Source organism: Biomphalaria glabrata, chromosome 11, assembly GCF_947242115.1.
Source record: "Biomphalaria glabrata chromosome 11, xgBioGlab47.1, whole genome shotgun sequence".
Taxonomy (NCBI): Eukaryota; Metazoa; Mollusca; class Gastropoda; family Planorbidae; genus Biomphalaria; species Biomphalaria glabrata.
In genome coordinates, this window is record NC_074721.1 from 15,436,489 (window position 1) to 15,457,414 (window position 20,926).

The 20,926-nt window shown below is 37.4% G+C and overlaps 1 protein-coding gene across 1 annotated transcript in view; it reads left to right on the plus strand.

Moving 5' to 3' along the window:
* Nucleotides 1–14,237: 14,237 nt before the first annotated feature.
* Nucleotides 14,238–20,926, plus strand: part of LOC106059838 (sonic hedgehog protein) — a 246,213-nt gene continuing 239,524 nt past the window's right edge. The window contains exon 1 of the mRNA XM_056003738.1: nt 14,238–14,452. The gene's annotated coding sequence lies outside the window, so the exon portion shown is untranslated. The remainder of the gene's footprint in view (nt 14,453–20,926) is intronic.

The window sequence follows — 20,926 nt, forward strand, 5'->3', positions numbered from 1 at the left end:
TCAAAGCTTGAAGAGCTGGACAAGTTCACGTACCTTGGCAGCATCATAACAAATGATGGAGATGCTTACCATGATGTAGCGTGCCGAATAGGAAAGGCAGGGAGCATTTTCCAAAGGCTGCAGCCTATTTGGACTAGCCAAGCCATTGGACTCGAGACAAAAATACACCTTCTCAACACAATCGTCATTCCAACTGCTACATATGCATGTGAGACGTGGAAGTCATCTGTCAAAATTGAGAAAAGACTAAATGTGGCTCAACAGAGATGGCTGAGACGGATTTTGGGAGTCAGTTACACAGACCGGATCTCAAACAAGGAAATCCTTTGCCGAACTGGGAGTCGAACACTTAGTGAGGTTGTGACTGAGCGTCGCATGAGGTTTGCGGGACATGTTCTACGTCAAAATGAATTACGCACACCAAGAGTTGCGATAACATGGAAGCCAAAACGAGGAAAGCGCAAACAGGGACGTCCTCGTATTACCTGGCGACACACCTTCATGGAGGACCTCAGAACAGTGGACACCAGATGGGAAGAGGCTTCAGACATTGCCAGTGACAGATCATTATGGAGACAGCTTGCCGCCCAATGCGCCGAACGGCGCGGGAGGACCTAAGTCTAAGTAAGTATTATGTTATATACAGTTCTCATAACACACACCAAGGTGGTCAGGCTGGAAACTCAGTAGCAAGTACCAACTTAAACACATTACATGGATATGTAACCTGCTTAAGGGTAATCACTCCTGTCTATACAATTACTTAAAAACAGATATCCCCCCCCCCTTTTTTTTTAAAGTTACACATGTAGATATTATAGCGTTTAAGTCTGCATCTTTTTATTCGTGTCGTCTAATGTAACATGCTCTCCAGGAGTAAATGCAGTTGTGAATGTTCCTTCGTGAAAGTTATCACGAGAGTCAGCGACGTTCCTGAATTGGTTGCACCTTACTGGCGAGGAAATCATTAATTTGACTGCTTCTCTTTTCAGAAGATTCCAGCATTTTTATGTCATTTTATTTATTTCTTTTTACCTTACCCTTTCGCTTTATATTTGGTTACATGTTTAACTGCTTAAATAATTGTTGTGATTAATCAATGATTTCGAGGCTGTGAACAAAGCTAAAGACTAAAAAAGTTTATCCCTTTAAATAAGATAAACTTTGTCTTGCTATAAGTTATTTAATTTAAGTTATTCGACTCATTTGCTTTCTTGGTGGCTCCCGAGGCACCGCTGTAAGGTTCTGGATGCGACAACAGCTGATACAAAGTTTTCAAGTGATTAGCATGTACATTTTATTTTTTTTTAAATACTAACACATTAAATACTTGTCCAGGAACAGTTTGAAAGAAGAAACATCACCATTCGTAACTAAGACATATGTTTAAAGATGGGGCTGTAATCTAATCAATAAACTGAAAACGAAATTTAAATAATGTAGGTCTAAATCTAGGTCTACATGTCTGGGAAAGGGGGGTAAATCGTACCACTGTTAAAGTTAATTCATTACACCGACCATGTTCATATTTAGAAACTGTCTTTAAAGATTGAAAAAACAGCTTTATAAATTGACCTACATCTACAGCGTCGTCATCGATGTTAAAATTATGGAGTTTCATCAACAGACACCAAAACTGTTTGGTTTGATTCATTGAAAGTTTGATGTAATTTTTGTTGATCTTTGAAATTGTATAATTAACTAATGAAGCAACCTATCATGTTCCAATAGCTATTGCATTGTTAACCAACCTTTCCTCTTGGAAAGAATGCCTCTGTACAGCATTTTATTAGGCATGTTAATGCCATATACTTATACCGTTATGTGGGCTGACCACTTGAGGTAAACAGGAGGGTAAAAAGTACCGGATGTATTAATTATCCGATACTCGGTACTATTTAGCCCCAAAGTTTATCTCGACCTAATATCTAGATATAGATTCGAATAACTTTCTTTTTGTATGTTTTTAGAGCTAGAATCTAGATCTAGTCATTGCTATAGATCTATCTAGATTTATAATTAGATCTATCTAGATTTATAATTAGATCTATCTAGATTTATAATTAGATCTATCTAGATTTATAATTAGATCTATATAATTTAGATCTAGAATCATATTCTAAAATGTTTGTTTGTTTGTAAAATGTTTTACATGTTTCGGATGTTCCTTCAGAGTTGAAGATAGTTTACTTCCTAGTCCAAATCTCCCGCAGGACGACGGGGGATGGGAGCGGGCAGGGTTTGAACCAGGGAACATCGTAGCATCCAGCGCGCAAACCGCACGACCAGGCAGCCATCTATGTAGCTATAACTTCTAGATCTATATAATTATAGAGTAAAAATAGAGTCTAGACTACTAAGATGATTAAGTGCTAGATCTAGTAGATTTAGATTTAAGGAGATTAGGGCTATATCTTAATTCTAGTCCTTAACTATAAGTAGATCTACATTTTTGAAAAATAAAATACCATATAGACTATGGCAATAAATTTAATAATCATTTACATTCCTTTTTTTTCCCCCAGGGGCAGAGCTGCAACTTGGTCCCAGGAGATTATTCGGAAAGCCTTAGAGGCATTGAGGAATAAATATGGTCTCAATGAAGTGTCTAGACTTTATGGTATTTCTAAATCAACTCTGAAAAGACACTTAGATGGAAAAAACACAAGTTTGCAAATGGGAACATAGTACAAAGAGGTAGAATTCTACTTCTTTCTAGAAAGGGTTAGGTCAAAAGAAGTTCACAGGGTAAGCATGTGTTAATTATAATCAGGGCTTTTTTTTTGTGACGGTACGCACCGGTAAGGAAAAAAAATTTACTTTTCTTGTATTTTAACGTTTATTATTAATTTATTAGTAGTTAAAAGTTAGGCAATCAATCACTGAGTACCGGCACCTATTTTTTTTTACAAAAAAAGCACTGATTTTAATTAACCAGAAAAAGGGGTCAGGAAAAAAAAAAAGTCGCGAACATCAGTTTCTAGAAGGTCATAGCTAATAGAAATACTAAGGATAGAAGATTTTAATATTTTATAAAAGACTATTTAAAAGGGTATAAATTGTGGGAAAGTGAGTTTGTCGTAGTCCTTGAGTTGTAACGGGTCTTTGGGTTGATGCGGGTCCATAAGTCGTAATCAGCCTACTTTTTATCTTTGAAGTCAATTATTAGTGAAAGAGAAGTTTAAATAAAAAAGTTTGAAATGCATCACAGTTGTTCAGTTGTATCAGTAGATTGAAGTTGTTCAGTTGTATCAGTAGATTGAAGTGCTATTGCAATGGGGATTTATTACTTCAATGTTTTTGTAAGAATAGATGTCAAGTAGTGCTGATTTATTCAATTAATATTTTGAAGGAGTTCATTAAAAGAAAGAAAAAAGAAGTCTAGAAGTTTCTTCAGGGTATTTTAGTCGTTGAATATTTACCAGGCCAGTGATTCTGTTTGTGCCATTATACATACACAAAAGAGAAATAAGTATTGTATTGTAAAATCGTCACTAATTAGGCACTAAAACAATATCATTAGTGGACCTGTTGGGGAGGGGGAGATCTCCGTGCCGTCTTTATGAGCTCAGCAAACACACAACTCTGCTAACAAGGAGGCTAGAGTTCAAATCCCGATGTCAGAATCTTTATATTTTTATGTTGTTTTATTTGTTGTTTTTTTTAAGATTTCCCCGTTTGATGACAAGCCACTATTAGTTTTGCGTTGTCTATATGTCTGTCTTGTTTTAGAAAAGATATTGAAAAAGCTGATTGCTTTAAAAAAAAAAACAACGACACCAAAATGATTCGTTTGAACTCGCTTTTCTGACTTACGTTTATTTTAGTTTCCTAGCAAAAAGGTATACAAGTCTTATTATTGATAGTACGTTGTCCAATTTGTTTTCAAGTGAAAAACAACGCCAAATGATTCTTTGAAATGTATTAATTTAAACAATTAGAGCAAAAATATGACCTAAATATTCCTTGCCCATGGGTAGATTCGAAGACAGCACAAACACTCTAATTTATTTTTCACTAATTGTGTAATTTCTTCACAAGTATACACCTTTTTTAATCAGACAGTGTTACTTGTAGGCCAACAATACTTTTTGTTAAAAGTAGAGTGAGTGGCGTGGTTCCGATGGAAACAATCAGTCAGGTACAAAGTAGAGTGAGTGGCGTGGTTCCGATGGAAACAATCAGTCAGGTACAAAGTAGAGTGAGTGGCGTGGTTCCGATGGAAACAATCAGTCAGGTACAAAGTAGAGTGAGTGGCGTGGTTCCGATGGAAACAATCAGTCAGGTACAAAGTAGAGTGAGTGGCGTGGTTCCGATGGAAACAATCAGTCAGGTACAAAGTAGAGTGAGTGGCGTGGTTCCGATGGAAACAATCAGTCAGGTACAAAGTAGAGTGAGTGGCGTGGTTCCGATGGAAACAATCAGTCAGGTACAAAGTAGAGTGAGTGGCGTGGTTCTGATGAATGGAAACAATCAGTCAGGTACAAAGTAGAGTGAGTGGCGTGGTTCTGATGGAAACAATCAGTCAGGTACAAAGTAGAGTGAGTGGCGTGGTTCCGATGGAAACAATCAGTCAGGTACAAAGTAGAGTGAGTGGCGTGGTTCTGATGGAAACAATCAAGTCAGGTACAAAGTAGAGTGAGTGGCGTGGTTCCGATGGAAACAATCAGTCAGGTACAAAGTAGAGTGAGTGGCGTGGTTCCGATGGAAACAATCAGTCAGGTACAAAGTAGAGTGAGTGGCGTGGTTCCGATGAATGGAAACAATCAATCAGGTACAAAGTAGAGTGAGTGGCGTGGTTCCGATGAATGGAAACAATCAGTCAGGTACAAAGTAGAGTGAGTGGCGTGGTTCTGATGAATGGAAACAATCAGTCAGGTACAAAGTAGAGTGAGTGGCGTGGTTCTGATGAATGGAAACAATCAGTCAGGTACAAAGTAGAGTGAGTGGCGTGGTTCTGATGAATGGAAACAATCAGTCAGGTACAAAGTAGAGTGAGTGGCGTGGTTCCGATGGAAACAATTAAGTCAGGTACAAAGTAGAGTGAGTGGCGTGGTTCCGATGGAAACAATCAGTCAGGTAACAAAGTAGAGTGAGTGGCGTGGTTCTGATGAATGGAAACAATCAGTCAGGTACAAAGTAGAGTGAGTGGCGTGGTTCTGATGAATGGAAACAATCAGTCAGGTACAAATTAGAGTGAGTGGCGTGGTTCTGATGAATGGAAACAATCAGTCAGGTACAAAGTAGAGTGAGTGGCGTGGTTCCGATGGAAACAATCAAGTCAGGTACAAAGTAGAGTGAGTGGCGTGGTTCCGATGGAAACAATCAAGTCAGGTACAAAGTAGAGTGAGTGGCGTGGTTCCGATGAATGGAAACAATCAGTCAGGTACAAAGTAGAGTGAGTGGCGTGGTTCCGATGAATGGAAACAATCAGTCAGGTACAAAGTAGAGTGAGTGGCGTGGTTCCGATGAATGGAAACAATCAGTCAGGTACAAAGTAGAGTGAGTGGCGTGGTTCCGATGAATGGAAACAATCAGTCAGGTACAAAGTAGAGTGAGTGGCGTGGTTCCGATGAATGGAAACAATCAGTCAGGTACAAAGTAGAGTGAGTGGCGTGGTTCCGATGAATGGAAACAATCAGTCAGGTACAAAGTAGAGTGAGTGGCGTGGTTCCGATGGAAACAATCAGTCAGGTACAAAGTAGAGTGAGTGGCGTGGTTCCGATGGATGGAAACAATCAGTCAGGTACAAAGTAGAGTGAGTGGCGTGGTTCCGATGAATGGAAACAATCAGTCAGGTACAAAGTAGAGTGAGTGGCGTGGTTCCGATGGATGGAAACAATCAGTCAGGTACAAAGTAGAGTGAGTGGCGTGGTTCCGATGAATGGAAACAATCAGTCAGGTACAAAGTAGAGTGAGTGGCGTGGTTCCGATGAATGGAAACAATCAGTCAGGTACAAAGTAGAGTGAGTGGCGTGGTTCCGATGGAAACAATCAGTCAGGTACAAAGTAGAGTGAGTGGCGTGGTTCCGATGGAAACAATCAGTCAGGTACAAAGTAGAGTGAGTGGCGTGGTTCCGATGGAAACAATCAGTCAGGTACAAAGTAGAGTGAGTGGCGTGGTTCCGATGGAAACAATCAGTCAGGTAACAAAGTAGAGTGAGTGGCGTGGTTCCGATGGAAACAATCAGTCAGGTACAAAGAAATAAGAAGCATGGACCAGTGTTTCCCAAACTGTTCCTCCGAACCGTAGTGTTCTGCGATCCATGAAAAGGTGTTCCACTTACCACTGGAATACTTGACTAGTACGCCACCACCACGTGAATTCAACTCTCTTTAAAAAATAAATTGAAGTGTTTCCTTAAGGAAAACGTTTGTAAAACACTGCCATACACTATTTAAATTACTCAAGAATTCTAAACAAAAATATGCAATGGCTCTAGAATTAGACGTCCACCCATCCCATTTTTTATTAGAAAAGAGAAACCATACTAGCTACGCCTCTGGTACCATATATATCTAGTTTGTTTTTTGGTGGATTTAGTGCACACTCTATAGAAAGTGCTAATTGGGTAATTGTATTACATTTTTATTACCACTACAAAGTCAAATATCGGAACTCTTACATTCGTGGCACAAAATAATATTGTATGGTGGAAGTATTAAAGGTTCGCTCTCGACAGAAATCAAAGGAAAAAAATATTACCTCCCTTTCTAATATAGCCTCCCTTGTTGTTGTTTTTAAAACTAATAGTTCCTAGTTGAATAATGGTGTATTTTTATTAAAAAACGGAATACATATTCAGTTTTCAAAACAAAACGGTTCGCTTTCTGAAAGTCTAATGTAGCCGCTACAACCTATCTTTGCAATCGGATTTTAAATTTCTTTTCTAGTTTTTGAGATAAAAATGTATCAACGCTAAATCAGTCCTTCAAAGACTGAAGAATTCCGGAAGTTAAAAAAAAATGGGACTGTCGAAACTGGTCTTTTATGGAGCGTTAACTGAGACTGCTGCCTATGACCATCAAAACTGCCTACTCTAGAGGTCACTCCTTCACGCTTTCCTTTGGCTACAGTTACTTTGTGCTCGCTCCACTGTACCTTGAAGGATGACCTTTGCAAGTAAGTCATATCACAATATGACCAAACCAGTTCAGCTGTCGTCTGTTCACAATATTAAGAGGTTCCTTATTTGGCACAGCCAGAATGTTGACTCATGTGATTCTTTGGTGGACTATTGAGTCAGATTGTATTTCGTAAGGTCAGAGATTGTCCCTGTCGATGTTACAATGCGAAAGAAGAAAATATAATTAAAGTCAGACACTAATTTGTTATTTATTCTTATTGACTTGTCTTATACAAACAATGCAGTCAATAGATAATAACCTTTCATGGCCATAGAAAGCATTTTTTGCAATACCCCAAGACAGAACTTTATGGAACATCAAACCTAGACGCGTATATCAAAAACGCCTTTAAAAGTTTTCCTATAAATTTAACAGTTGATGAACATCGCTTATAAAAGAATTGCTTGCTCGTTGGCCTCACAGAGAAAACTCTAGTTTGACCGTTATAAGTTTTCAAAGTAAGAAAGAAATACATTTAAGTTTGGCTCGAGAACTAGGCCGGAAACGACCAATTAACATCGTTTATTTCGTAAATAAACAATATCCAATCGACTTTTCAGAGGAAAACGCGTGGTGTTCAAGTTTAAACCAATTGTGTGGCTTAACATGGGCGTAGCCAGAATTTTTTTTCGGGGGGGGGGGGGGGGGTTTGGGGGGGGTGAATTCCCCCCCCCCCCCGGGAAAAAAAATTATATGTATTTATGTGTGTGTGTGTGTGTGTGTACATAATCTTTATTACATTCTGACCCTTCATTCTTTCGGAAGACGTTTATTGTGCCCTAGAATAGGTTCTTCCATGAGTTAGTGAAAAAATTGTAGATTCCCCGACATTACTAGCAAGGGGGTCTGGGGGAGCGCCTGGAGCTCCCCAGCGCCGCCAAGCACTATTTCTGATATTGAAAACCAACAAAATGCATATTCTGAGGTATCTACAGTGCCTTTTCCTGCTATTAAAAAGTTCTATTTCAAAAACCTAATGTGCTATTCTTACTGACTTAGACCCTCCCACGCCGTTCGGAGCATTTGACGTCAAGCAGTTTCCATAAAAATCTGTCACTGGTAATGCCTGAAGCCTACCATGAGGACCTCCATGAATGAGTGGCGTCAAGTTGTACTAGGATATCATTGCAACTCTTCTTATGCGTAATTCATTTTATCGGAGAACATGTCCCGCAAACCTCATGCGTCGTTCTCTCACAATCTTACTAAGGGGTCGACTCCCAGTTCGGCATAGGATTTCCTTGATTTAGATCCGATCTCTATAACTGACTCCTGAAATCTGTCTTAGCCATCTTTGTTGAGCTATATTTAGTGTTTTTCGATTTCGGTAGATGACTATTCACTGCAGTTTATTAATGGAGCCCTGCCACTGGTAAAAATGTGTAACCTCTCTTGAATACGCTCTTGGAATTAAGTGACTGTAGTTTGCTTTAGATTTTATATCGAAAAGAGAAGTTTTATCGTCAAAATCTTCTGTTGGGGGTTTTCCACCTCAAAATGCTCTGTAGGGGGATCTTAGACTCAAAACCATCTGGAGGGGTTTTAAGCTTTAAAAAAAAAAGCCATCTGTAGAAGAAACTCAAAACCCCCGATTGGCTTGGCTACTCTCAAATAATTTTAGTGTGTAATTTGCTTTTTTTTATATTGAAGATGTATTTTTAGCACCAAACCCCTCTGAATGGGGGTTTAAACTCAAAACCCCTTTCGGCAACGCTCATAGCATTTTGAGTGCGTAATTTGCTTTTTTTCTTACACTAAAGATGGCGGGGGATTTAAACTCAAAACCCCTTTGACTACGTTCATAGATTTTAGAGTGAGTAATTTTCTTTTATTTATATTGAAGAGGTACTTTTTAGCTTCAAACTCCACTGGAGGGGAGTTTAAACTCAAAACCCCATATACTACACTCATAACATTTTTAGTGTATAATTTGCTTTTTTTTATTATTAAAAAGAGGTATTTTTTACCTTCAAAACTGAGTCAAAACCCATTTAGCTACGCTCATAACATTTGGAGTGCGTAATTAGCTTTTTTTTTTTATATTAAAGAGGGGGTTTATCGTAAATTTTAGAGGGGGTTTTAAAATCAAAATCTTCCTTAACTGTGCTCTTGGAATTAGGGGATTTTCGTTTGCATTTTTTTTTGTTTTGTTTTATAGAAGAGGGGGAGTTAACTGCAAAAACCCCAGGTAGGGGGTTTAAAACTCAAAACCCCTGGTAGGGGGTTTTAAACTCAAAACCCCTAGTAGGGGTTTTTAAACTCGAACCGCTCTGGTAGGCGTTTTAAACTCGAACCCGCCTGGTAGGGGTTTTTAAACTCGAACTCCCATGGTAGGGGGTTTTAAACTCAAAACCCCTTTGGTTGTGCTAGGGCAAGTGATGGTTTAGTATTAAAATCTCACCTAAAATAAACAAAATCAAAGCAAAAAATCAGTCACTAAATTCCGACTCCCCCCCCCCCAGGGGGGGATTTCATTTCGGGGGGGGGGGTTTGAACCCCAAGAACCCCCCCCCCCCTTGGCTACGCCCATGTGTGGCTATATTTATTTCTACATGAAAGATTCATAGGTCATAGGTAAAATGTTGTAATATAGATGCAACATTTGAAAAATTTATTTTTTAAAATGAAAATTAATACAGAAATGTGTTGACTTGACATTCGAGTGGGGTACGTCCCGTGAAATTAATATTTCCGTGGTATTTAATTTCATATACATAGAGTTGTTGTTTTTTTTTTTATATTCGAACAGTACTATAAGACATCCCCCCCCCCAACACTTTCATCTCCTAAATAACTGTTTCTTATTCTCTGAACAACCTTCACATGCCAACTGTTTCTGACGTCACGACCTGTGACGAGGCAACAAGCCTACACAGGTTGTGACGTCGAATGTCAGTGTTGAGGCCTACTATAACAATTGGTCTCGACTGAACCAGTTCATGTGCTATACTGTTATTTCGGCCAATCAGCATCCAGAAAGTTTGACGATGGCGTATTCATTTTTTTCCACAATAGGCTACTGTGCATAGTGTTAATACATCAGGTGGATATGATAATTTTTCTTTTCATTCTTTATTTTGAAAACCTCTGGTATAGCCCTACCGCAAAAGTGAGATATGCGAACGTCAATGGACAATTGTAGCTCTTATCACACACCTTGTTCTTAAAGAACCTCAATTTGGCTTCGGCAGTCGGGCCTTGCATCGGAAGAGAAGATACATCATAGTATTATTAGTGCAAAGCGACAAGCCAGGAAAGTTCTGTGACTGAATCCGTCTGTGCCCGTCTAAGCAACTATTTGGTTCTTGCAAGTGTTCAGCCTCTTCTCCGTAGTTACTTTCCGACTCCAGCTTAGCAGAAATTATTATTATCTAGTTTGTTGATTTTTCATGCATGATATGCTACCTTATCTTATATAATACAGACGTTACTTCAAAAAAGAAGATGATTACGTCCTACGCGTCATGCATTTAGTCATGCATATTAACCAATGACTTAAATTTTGCCAAGTCACTGGTTTTCCTGGCTAGGTCAGGCAACCCATTCCATGCTCTAATAGCACTAGGGAAGAAGGAGCATTTGTACAAATTTGTCCTAGCATATGGGATGAGAAATGTGCCTTTATCTTTGTGTCTTTCAGAGTATTTTATTAAATTTTGTTTTAGTATTTGAAGATTATGGTTCAGTGTTTTATGTATGATTGCTACTTTACATTTGTCTTCTATCCTGAAGGCTTTCTAAATTTAGTGATTTTACTAAAGGTGTTACTCTAGTCAAATGTGAATATTCGTTTGTTATGAATTTCATTGCTCTATTTTGTGTCTGTTCCAGTTTCTTAATGTTTACTTGAGTTGAGGGGTCCCAAACAGAGGATGCATATTCTATTATTGGCCTAACCAAAGTTAAATAACATTTTAGTTTTATGTTCTTATTTGATTTATAGAAATTTTTTTAATAAACCCTAATGCTTTCTTTCATTTTTTTTTATAGTTTCATCAATATATGGATTCCATGACAGTTTTTTTATTTATTATAAAACCTAGGTATTTTGCGTTTTTAGTCTGTGTTACTGGTTTGCCATGAATAAGATAAGTGGAATTAATTTGTTTTAGTTTTTTTTTGTTACTCTTAACAACTGACATTTTTCTGGGTGGAAAGACATGCTCCAATTTGATTCCCATTTCTGTAATTCATCTAATTCTCTTTATAAAATATCTGTGTCTTGTGTTGTTTTTATTTTCTATATATTATGCAATCGTCTTCAAATAATCTGACTTTTGTTCCTGAAGTAATGCAATTAGGTAAATCATGACTTGGCAGAATTTAAGTCATTGGTTAATATGCATGACTAAATGCATGACGCGTAGGACGTAATCATCTTCTTTTTTGAAGTAACGTCTGTATTATATAAGATAAGAAGATCATTTATGTAAATTAAAAATAGTAGTGGACCTAAGACTGTTTCTTGAGGTACACCTGAGTTTACTGTTATCGGTGTTGATTTAGAGCCATCTATTATTGAAGTTTGTTCTCTCCCTATCAGAAAATCTTTAATCCACTGATGCAATGGACCATTAATGCCGAAATATTTTAATTTTTTAAGTAAACTATGGTGGTGAACTTTGTCGAAAGCCTTAGAAAAATCTAGTAAAATAGCATGTATTTGTTCACTATTATCTAAACCTTTTGAAAAGTCATCAATTAGTCCTATTAGTTGTGTTTCACATTATCTATATTTCCTAAAGCCATGTTGGTATGGGGTGAGGACATTATGTTTGTCTAAGTGGTTTATGATGTTTCTACATATTATGTGTTCTAGGATTTTACATGTGATGCTGGTAAGTGATACTGGTCTGTAGTTTCCTGGGTCAGATTTTTCTCCTTTTTTTAAATAGGGGGGTGACATTAGCATTACCGGTACGGTATATAAAGGCTTAGAGCCCCTTATATGACACTCGCCCAGGGCCCAGCGCTCTGATAAGACCGCCTCTGTTCAATAGTTTAATAAATTATTGTTCGGGAAATTTCAGTACTATAAACAGAAAAAAATTAATTGCTCTCTATGTTGTATTAAGGAGGTGTTTTCAATTTTAAAAAGTATTTTTTAATGTTTTTCTTGTTTACATAATTGTTTTGTCCATACTTTTTAGAATTACTTCATCACATTTCTAATTTAGTTCTCGACACCAAAATCTGATCTTGTAGTAAAGAAGTTGTGAGCATTGATGACACAACACAGGCAGCGGTCTATTGCATCCCTCGTTCTCTGATTAGGTCAGCAACATCGTGCAGAACAGTGTTTCTCATTTCCTCAGCCACCTAGTGTCTCCCCAGCAGAGAAAAGCGCCAAAGCCTTTTCTTGCATACTGAAGCTCAGAATTGCATTCTCCTGACGACTGCAGTGCACTATTTCTGCTAGTAATATGTGAGCAGGTCAAGTAACGTTAAATTTAAGGAGGGCAGGGGTGGGACAACAATGAGATGTCGGAAAGAAAAGATAGTGTACGTTTGTAATAGACATGATCGTCATAACATTATCTTCTGCTCAGAAAGACATGCGGGGTCTTTTTCTTGTCATGCGTAAGACAATACGTATAGAAATGACAAAGTGGGAAGCGTGGTCGAGAGGCCAAGTGCGCTTGAACTTGGCTTGTCTTGGCTACCTAGAAGGGGGCTCGAGGTTCGACACCCGACTCGGGCAGAGTTGCGTTTACTGAGCGCCTTCCCCCCCCCCCCCCCCCCACTGGTCCACAAATGAGATTGGACCAAAGCGCTCTGAGCATGCTATAAGCATGAAAGTTGCGCTATATAAAAGCTATAATATAAAGCAAATTACAGTTTTAAATCGATCTTTTAGTAGACAACTCTCGCGACAATGGCTTGCTACTTTAAAGAGAATACTACGTCCCTTTAATTATTTATTATTTTAACATGTCGTTTTTAATTGATTTAAACTGAAAACTTGGGCTCATAACTATTATGCATATATTATAGATTTTTTTGTCTTTTACACACACACAAAAACAACAACAAAAAAACAAAAGCCCCTTATCGCAGTCATTTTCTCAGCTCGTCTCGACTCTCTTACAGGCAATGCTTTTCACAGTTTGAGAGACGCTGGTGTAGAGATCTTTGATTGACAAGGGCAGCAACTTGAGTGAATGTTCTAATTTTCCAGAGCCTTTAATATTTGGAGACAAGCCATTCTCTGATTATTTGTTTCTTTAATTCTCAAACTCGCACGCACGCACGCAAAAACACCCACACATCCACATTTCAAAGACACACTCAATGGCTGAGGGCTAAACACTTTAGACTCAGACGTCCTACACAATAATAATACAAGAAATTCTTCGTGACTGACAGCCTCATTCTCACTTCATTTGTAGTCACGTGCTCCCTCTTCTAGCCCCCAAATCTTCTCTGTCTACGCTCCTCTACAGAAACCAATAACATGAATACATACCGACATCGTCGTTAAAATTTTTTTTTCATAGGGAGGTTTCATTGTTTTTTATTATGTGTCGCGCTCTATAGAGCGTCTCCCACAAGATACGCCCTTACATCCGGGTATCATTTGTTAAGGGCGGTACGCGGGATCCCTTGATTGACAGATTGATTTCCTTGTATTGTTCCTTGGACCTAACCCAATTACCTGATCTGGTCACTGGGATTTGGTATCGTGACCGCTTCAACCTTCTTTTAACTGTCCATGCGCGACGCCACCACGCCATTTCGACATCCTTCCCACCCATACAGACGTCTCTCCCCAACCCCCCCCCCCCCCCCCGCCGTTTTCTAACGTCAGGTATCGAGCTTGTGTGATGACTGTTACAAATAATAAAAAAAGAAAAACGACAGGACAGGGGCAGATAATTGATTCGGACAATTCTAGTGTTTGTTTAGATTAGCGTTCGTTCATCAGACTCCTCTTCTCTCTCTCTCTCTCTCTCTTCGTTTGTTCCCACACCCCTAGAGTTCCCCAACCTTTGCCCACCCATCATCATGTTAACCCCACCGAACAGCCATTTATACCCCCCAACCCCCTCACATCATTTTTTATTATTGTTTGGTTTCATTTAGCACTTTGGTAGTAGCAGACAATTCTCAGCGAGGTCATGTATTGATATTGAGTGTTATAGTCACATTTTTGGGGGGTCAGACATGAGCCATTCTACATGCGTAGCCTCAATCGATATTTCCTATGTTTTGATACATTAAGAAACATCCCACAGACAATGGATAATTTGATTTGTTACGATGCACAATATCGTGATTTGTTGAACGTTTCATGACTTTAGGATATCATACACCATCGCCAGTGGTGAGTAAATTGGCTATGTTTAATTATATCAATTACTCTAAGTCTAGATCTAGGTCTAGCTGTGAATATTTCACTTAGTTAACTGTAACGATTTATCTCTCCTGGGATAAACTCGTTAGTTGTCGTAATGGTCATGGGCCATATGTATACGAGTTATTTATTAAATTCTTTATGTATTTAGCCATATAATTGATAATCGTTTGTTATTTTAGTGTTATTTAGTATTCATTCGATGTTTGCTTGATAGTTGATCTTTATATTGTTCCATTTAATATTCTACGTTGATCAATGGTCGTAGATCTAGTTCTTAATTTGCATTATATTCCAGAGTAGATCTATATAGAATCTGTCATAGTGTTAACTCTTTCTCTCTAATCGACGATACCATCGTTGATTTTGACCTCATTAAATTAAATTAATGTTTAATTTTTAAACTTGACTTTGAATTATATAAAAAGAGTATGCATTTCCCTTTAACTCTATACCAAATACAACATTTTCTGATAACAAACAAAAAAGCTATTGAAGCTTAATCATAACAGGGTAGTGAAATAGTAATGAGCAAAATGAAGAATTCCTTCCAAAATGTGGAAAAATAATTACGGAGAGAAAGAGTTTTTCATGTTCTTCATGATCATTTGTTATATATATTTTTGTTCACTGGTCATGCTTTTGACGACCATTCGTCATTGACCATCAAGAGATAGTATAACGCTCTTCTTTGTATTGGCTGACTCACTAAATAAATTATTTTGGGGCAGCGTTTAAATGTACATAGATTTATTCCTCCATTAGAGACTTGTATACTTATCTTATCTTATAAAATACAGACGTTACTTCAAAAAAAGAAGATGATTGTCATACGCGTCATGCATCTAGTCATGCATAAAAAAAATGACTTGAATTCTGCCAAGTCACTGGTTTTCTTGGCTGGCTCAGGCAACCCATTCCATGCTCTAATAGCACTAGGGAAGAAGGAGCATTTGTAGTAATTTGTTCAATTTTGTCCTTGCATATGGAACGAGAAATCTCTTTGTCTTTGAGCCTTTCTGAGTGTTTTATTAGGTTTTGTTTTTGTATTTGAAGATTATGGTTCAGTGTTTTATGTATAATTGCTACTTTACCGAATGACACTCCATCAAGAGGCTATGTTTAAACGGAGGTAGCAACTAAATTTCCAATTACTTATTGAACACAGGCGAAGGCCAACAATGTAAAGAGACAAGCAAGAGTGATGTGAGTTCATAAACATTGAATTGTATATTATACGATGGACATCCAATTCTAGGTCTACCTGTCCTCAAAATCAGTATGTTAAGTTTGATAATGTATCGCTAGATGTACACATGCATACATTGAATATAAATACGTCGCTCAGAGAACCCCTTTTGTAAGGGAATACTATAAAACCTTTAACAATTTAATAAGTACCTTACTGACATCCATACGGCCCTTATCTTATAAAGTACAGAATTGATTTGAAAAAAAAGGAGATGATTACCGTGATCCTACCACCCCATTTGGGTATCGGCCCCCGTCCGCCCCTGATTGATTACATAACGAAAGGAATCCGTCTCTGTCGACGCTCAATTGTAAGTTCAAAGCCTACTCAGCGAACAGAACTTGCTTAAAGACGCTAACTTATGTAGACCTACGGCTAACATACGTAGACCTACGGCTAACTTATGTAGACCTACGGCTAACATATGTAGACCTACGGCTAACTTATGTAGACCTACGGCTAACATATGTAGACCTACGGCTAACATATGTAGACCTACGGCTAACTTATGTAGACCTACGGCTAACTTATGTAGACCTACGGCTAACTTATGTAGACCTACGGCTAACATATGTAGATCTACGGCTAACATATGTAGATCTACGGCTAACATATGTAGACTAACCCAAAATCAACAAAACAAATGCATCTTAACTTTTATATTCCTATAAGCACGGCCTTACTATACATGAAGGCCAATCACAAATAGCAAGCCTTTTGGTGTATGCAAAGTGCAGAGTACGATTGATAAGCGAAGTTTTGTGTTCAACTATATAATCTTTTGTGTACACTTATTATCAAAGTAGAATCAAATGTCCAGGTTTCTTCGATTGTATCACACAGTCATTTTATTGAGCTAGTAACGGTGTGATCTTTGAATACTGGAAATGGCTTATTTTGTTTATGAAATTTAAACAAATTTCTCCCAATCTTTCTCTTTTTAAGTGCTTTCTCTTCTTCTTCTTTGTTACTGTAGTTTATAAATTTAAAAAAATAAAAAATAAAAAGTAAGTTCCTCCTTCAGACCTTTCAATCTACAGGGCATACGATGTACCTTTGGCCAACATTTCATGAGCAGGGTGTCATGTGGCTAGCACAACGACTAACTAACCTAGTTAGGTGGCTGGGCTCAGCAGCACCCTAAAAATCCCGAAGCTCAAAATCCCAGTCGTCACCGGGATTCGAACCTAGGACCCCCATTTTTTTTAGATTTCGTTATACGAAGTGATATTGTAAGAAGCTGGTAAAACGTTTCGTTTGGGTCTAGTCTGAACTTTTTCTTTCAGTTTTCGAAAGTATTTCAAATTTTTATTTTATCAGAGTGTCATCATCTCAAATGAATTTCCAGCTTAGATGGTTTCATGGCGTCATTGCTTAAAACTTTGTTACATTAAAGTCTATATAGGCAATGAAGGAAAGAATCAAGCCGACTTTAAAATAATTAACATTCTTCTGTAAGGTCTACAATTATTATTAGTTTTGTGTAGACACAATTAAGATATTTAATAAGATTTGAAATTTACAAAAAAAAAAAATAAAAAAATTCATCAACATGGTTGCAATCCAGGGATTAATTAATGTACAGATCCTATCTGCATGAGTTAATTCCATTAACGGAAAATAAAATCCAAAGTCTCGACCTGTTCAAATGAGACCCACTATCGTGGACCCCCATTTACATCTCATGGACAGCCAATTCATTTTTCACTCTCGTGGACGCATTGGAAGTGATCATAGACCCCTAGTGGTCTATATAGACCACTTTGAGAATCACTGTAACGGTGTGTCATAAGTTAACAGCACCATAGATATTAAATTAGTATTACTATTTTATGAATCTATTTTTGGTCCAGAGCTTTCAGCATGTACGATTCACTACTTTACGTACTTGATACAAGTAAAAACATTTTCTCAAGAGATTGCAATGTAAGCCCTTTAAATGTATAATTTTATGTTGTATGCGTTGTTCCACCTGATTGAGAACCTGTGACATAGAGTAACATTCATAAGATGAAAAAAAAAGTAACAAAAAAAGTGTCTGCCTGTAACATTGAGTAACTCTTCTGGAGTTCAACAAGACAGCCCAGAGAGAGGCCAAATAAACCCGGGGCTAAGTGGTTACGTGCGGTTAGACTAAACACCAGGGCCCTAGTGTTGATACTGGCCCCGCTGGAGGAGAAGTTGATCATCCTGTTGATACTGAACCTACCGTTGGAGACGATCAAGGTGTCAAAAGATGATTTACTCTGGGAACCTGCGCCCCTTGAGAAAAATATTTACACCTCTCTACGTCATTTCTTGGTCGACCCATGGTTACAAAGTGCTGGCGATGATCTACCAGAGAGCTGTTTCTGGAATATAGAATTGTGAAGAGTGAAAGTAGCTATTTTCGTTTATGTGCATGTACACAGATATACGTCTGACCTTGGCAGAAACAAAAAAAATGGGATTAAAGTTCAATGGCCTTTTTTTTTTCTTTCTTCTTCGTTCTTATTATGAAGTCGGATGGATTAAATAGCCAGTTCTATATCTGAGATGAACTGAGCATCGGTTTCTAGATCATCCAGTTCTCCATACAGTATGTCCTCTAAAAGTGCGTGTTGTGAACTTAGGCAATCAACGATTAAAACGAATATAATTGGAACCTTAAGTCTTTCTGTGTAAGGCGCAGTTAGATGACCTTATTAGCGTACAGAATTACCATCCAGTGATGGCATTGGCCCCTGAAGTTAATGTTTTGACTTACTTTGAAAAGATAATTAAGTGCTAGATAGACACGGATATAGTCATTTAAGGAGTTAAAAATATCAACTCACTCTGTCTGGTAAAATGTTTGTACATGTTGATTCTCCTACACCCTATCTCGGATCAAGCTGCAATTTCGCAAAATTATCTTTTACTTGACCCTGGGAAATATAGTCAAAATACTGAGCTTTATCCGGGAGGTGGGGGTTGACAAATAACATTTGATTTGAGGTCGGGCAAAGTAGTTGTAAATGAGTACATATTTACAACAGATTTTTATTAAATTATATCAAGGTTTTACTATTTGAGTTGTGAATGGACCTTAGTTGTTAATAACTTAATTGTATAATGTTTAGCACATGAGTTATAAAGGGAAACTAATCCTTTAGGTATTATGGACACGACATGGCCTAAATTGTGCCGATGTGCCAAAAACCCAAAATTTCAAATATGAAATATTATTTACATGACTAAACAAGAAGTAATAAAAAAACAACAACAACAAATATTAGTTATTAATTATTTTGTTTGATATCGAACAATGGAAAGATATAGTACTTGACTGGTGTGGTGGTATAAGTTTATACTTTATAGGTCGCCGCTTTAAAGTTTAAAGCTAACAATTGATAGCTATGAAACCTTATATTTTCATAAGCGATTCGCTGATACAGTGGTTAGTGGGTTGGCTTGAGAATGTTTGAGCAATTGAGTTGGAATTTAGTTCTTTCAACTTTTTTTTTAAAGAAATGCATTTAAAAAGCGATCACGGTAACATTTACGCAGATATGCCCTTCTTTCTCCCCCACCCCCTTTTTTTTTTTCAAAATTGGTCTGGAGAAGTGATAGAATCATATCATGATGAGAAAGCATGAAATTGCGCAAAACAAAAACAATTGGTAAAAAGATTTGTAATTGCACAGATTTAATTTTGTTAGTCTAGATCTGTTACAGATTTAAGTAGATGACTGATCCTAACTAATTAATACAGCTACGCTGAAAATATGGTTTTAAAAAAAAAATACAGTATTTTTATATTTCCTTGTTTTAGGTTTACATTAAGATAATTCAAGGAAAATATGATGGATCTTACACCTTAGCGAACAAATGTATTCAATTAATATCAATCTTATTTTGACGTCATCTTCTTCTAGAACTTTTGTAATACAATCGTTATACTACGTTTTGTTTGTTAACAGCGCTCTAGAATTTAACAATATTATTATTTCTGTTATTATTGCACAGATTAAAAAAAAAAAACTACTCTAAATTTAGTTGGTTGCTTTGTATTAACGATTGACACCAGCCCTTTCAAAACTTAAAATAATATGGAAAGACAAAGGCTTAGCCCTCGGCACCAAAATCAGACTGATGCGCTCCCTGATCATGGCCACATTTTTATATGCTTGTGAGTCTTGGACGCTGACTGCAGAGCTAGAGAGGAGGATCCTAGCAATGGAATTGAGATGCTACAGAAGGATCCTAGGTATCACATTCAAAGATCACAAACCTAGAGATTAGAGACATGTTTACTGCAGCGATCGGACCCCATGATGACCTGCTAACTAGTGCTAACTATAGGAAAAAAAAAAAAACGCAAGCTTAAAATCTATGGCCATATTACAAGATCTTCGGGGCTCGCAAAGACCTTCCTTCAGGGAACAGTACCAGGGAAAAAGAAGAGGCAGACAGAGAAAGCGATGAGAGGACAACGTAAAAGAATGGACGGGCCTGCCATTGAAAGAGGTTCTAAACAAGGCCAAAGACAGCAAGGAATGGAGTCTTGCTTGGTGCTCCAACGGTCCAACAGACTAAGTCTAAGAGATATGCAAAGGTAAAAACTAACGATTGAACTTGATTTACAACAGATTAATTTAAAGTAAAATTCTTAGAAAGAACACCTAGACATGTTTGTATTAACCCTTTAACTGTGACGTTCTCTGATTTAAAAATAAATAAACAATCAGGTCAGCATAAATATTGCATTGCTTATACAACTGATTTGTACCTTGAAAAGAAAAGATACACCAAAGATTTAGATTAAGGCTTTGAGGGTCGCCCCCGAAAATTTAAATGTCTCCGAAAAATAATATAAAAAAACAACAAAACATTTGTATGTGATACATTTTGTTCACTACGACTTTTTGTAACTTGGTTTTGTAACAGAACTAGAATACCACGTAGAATACGTTCAGACCAAGCTAAACACACACAACAATTTTGGAAGAGGTAGATGAAATGAAGTAGTCCAAATAGATTCTACTATTATTTTGTGTGTATTTTTAGGATTCGTGTATAAATTGTGAGTTATAGTTATTTATACAATAGAAAAATTTCCACTTGAGTAAAGGTTGGGAAAAGACGACTAGAAAAAGAAAATATTTGGTTTTCAGAACTCGCAACTGTGACTCTTAGACTTCAAAAGTTCTTATGAATTCTAAATTTTCCAT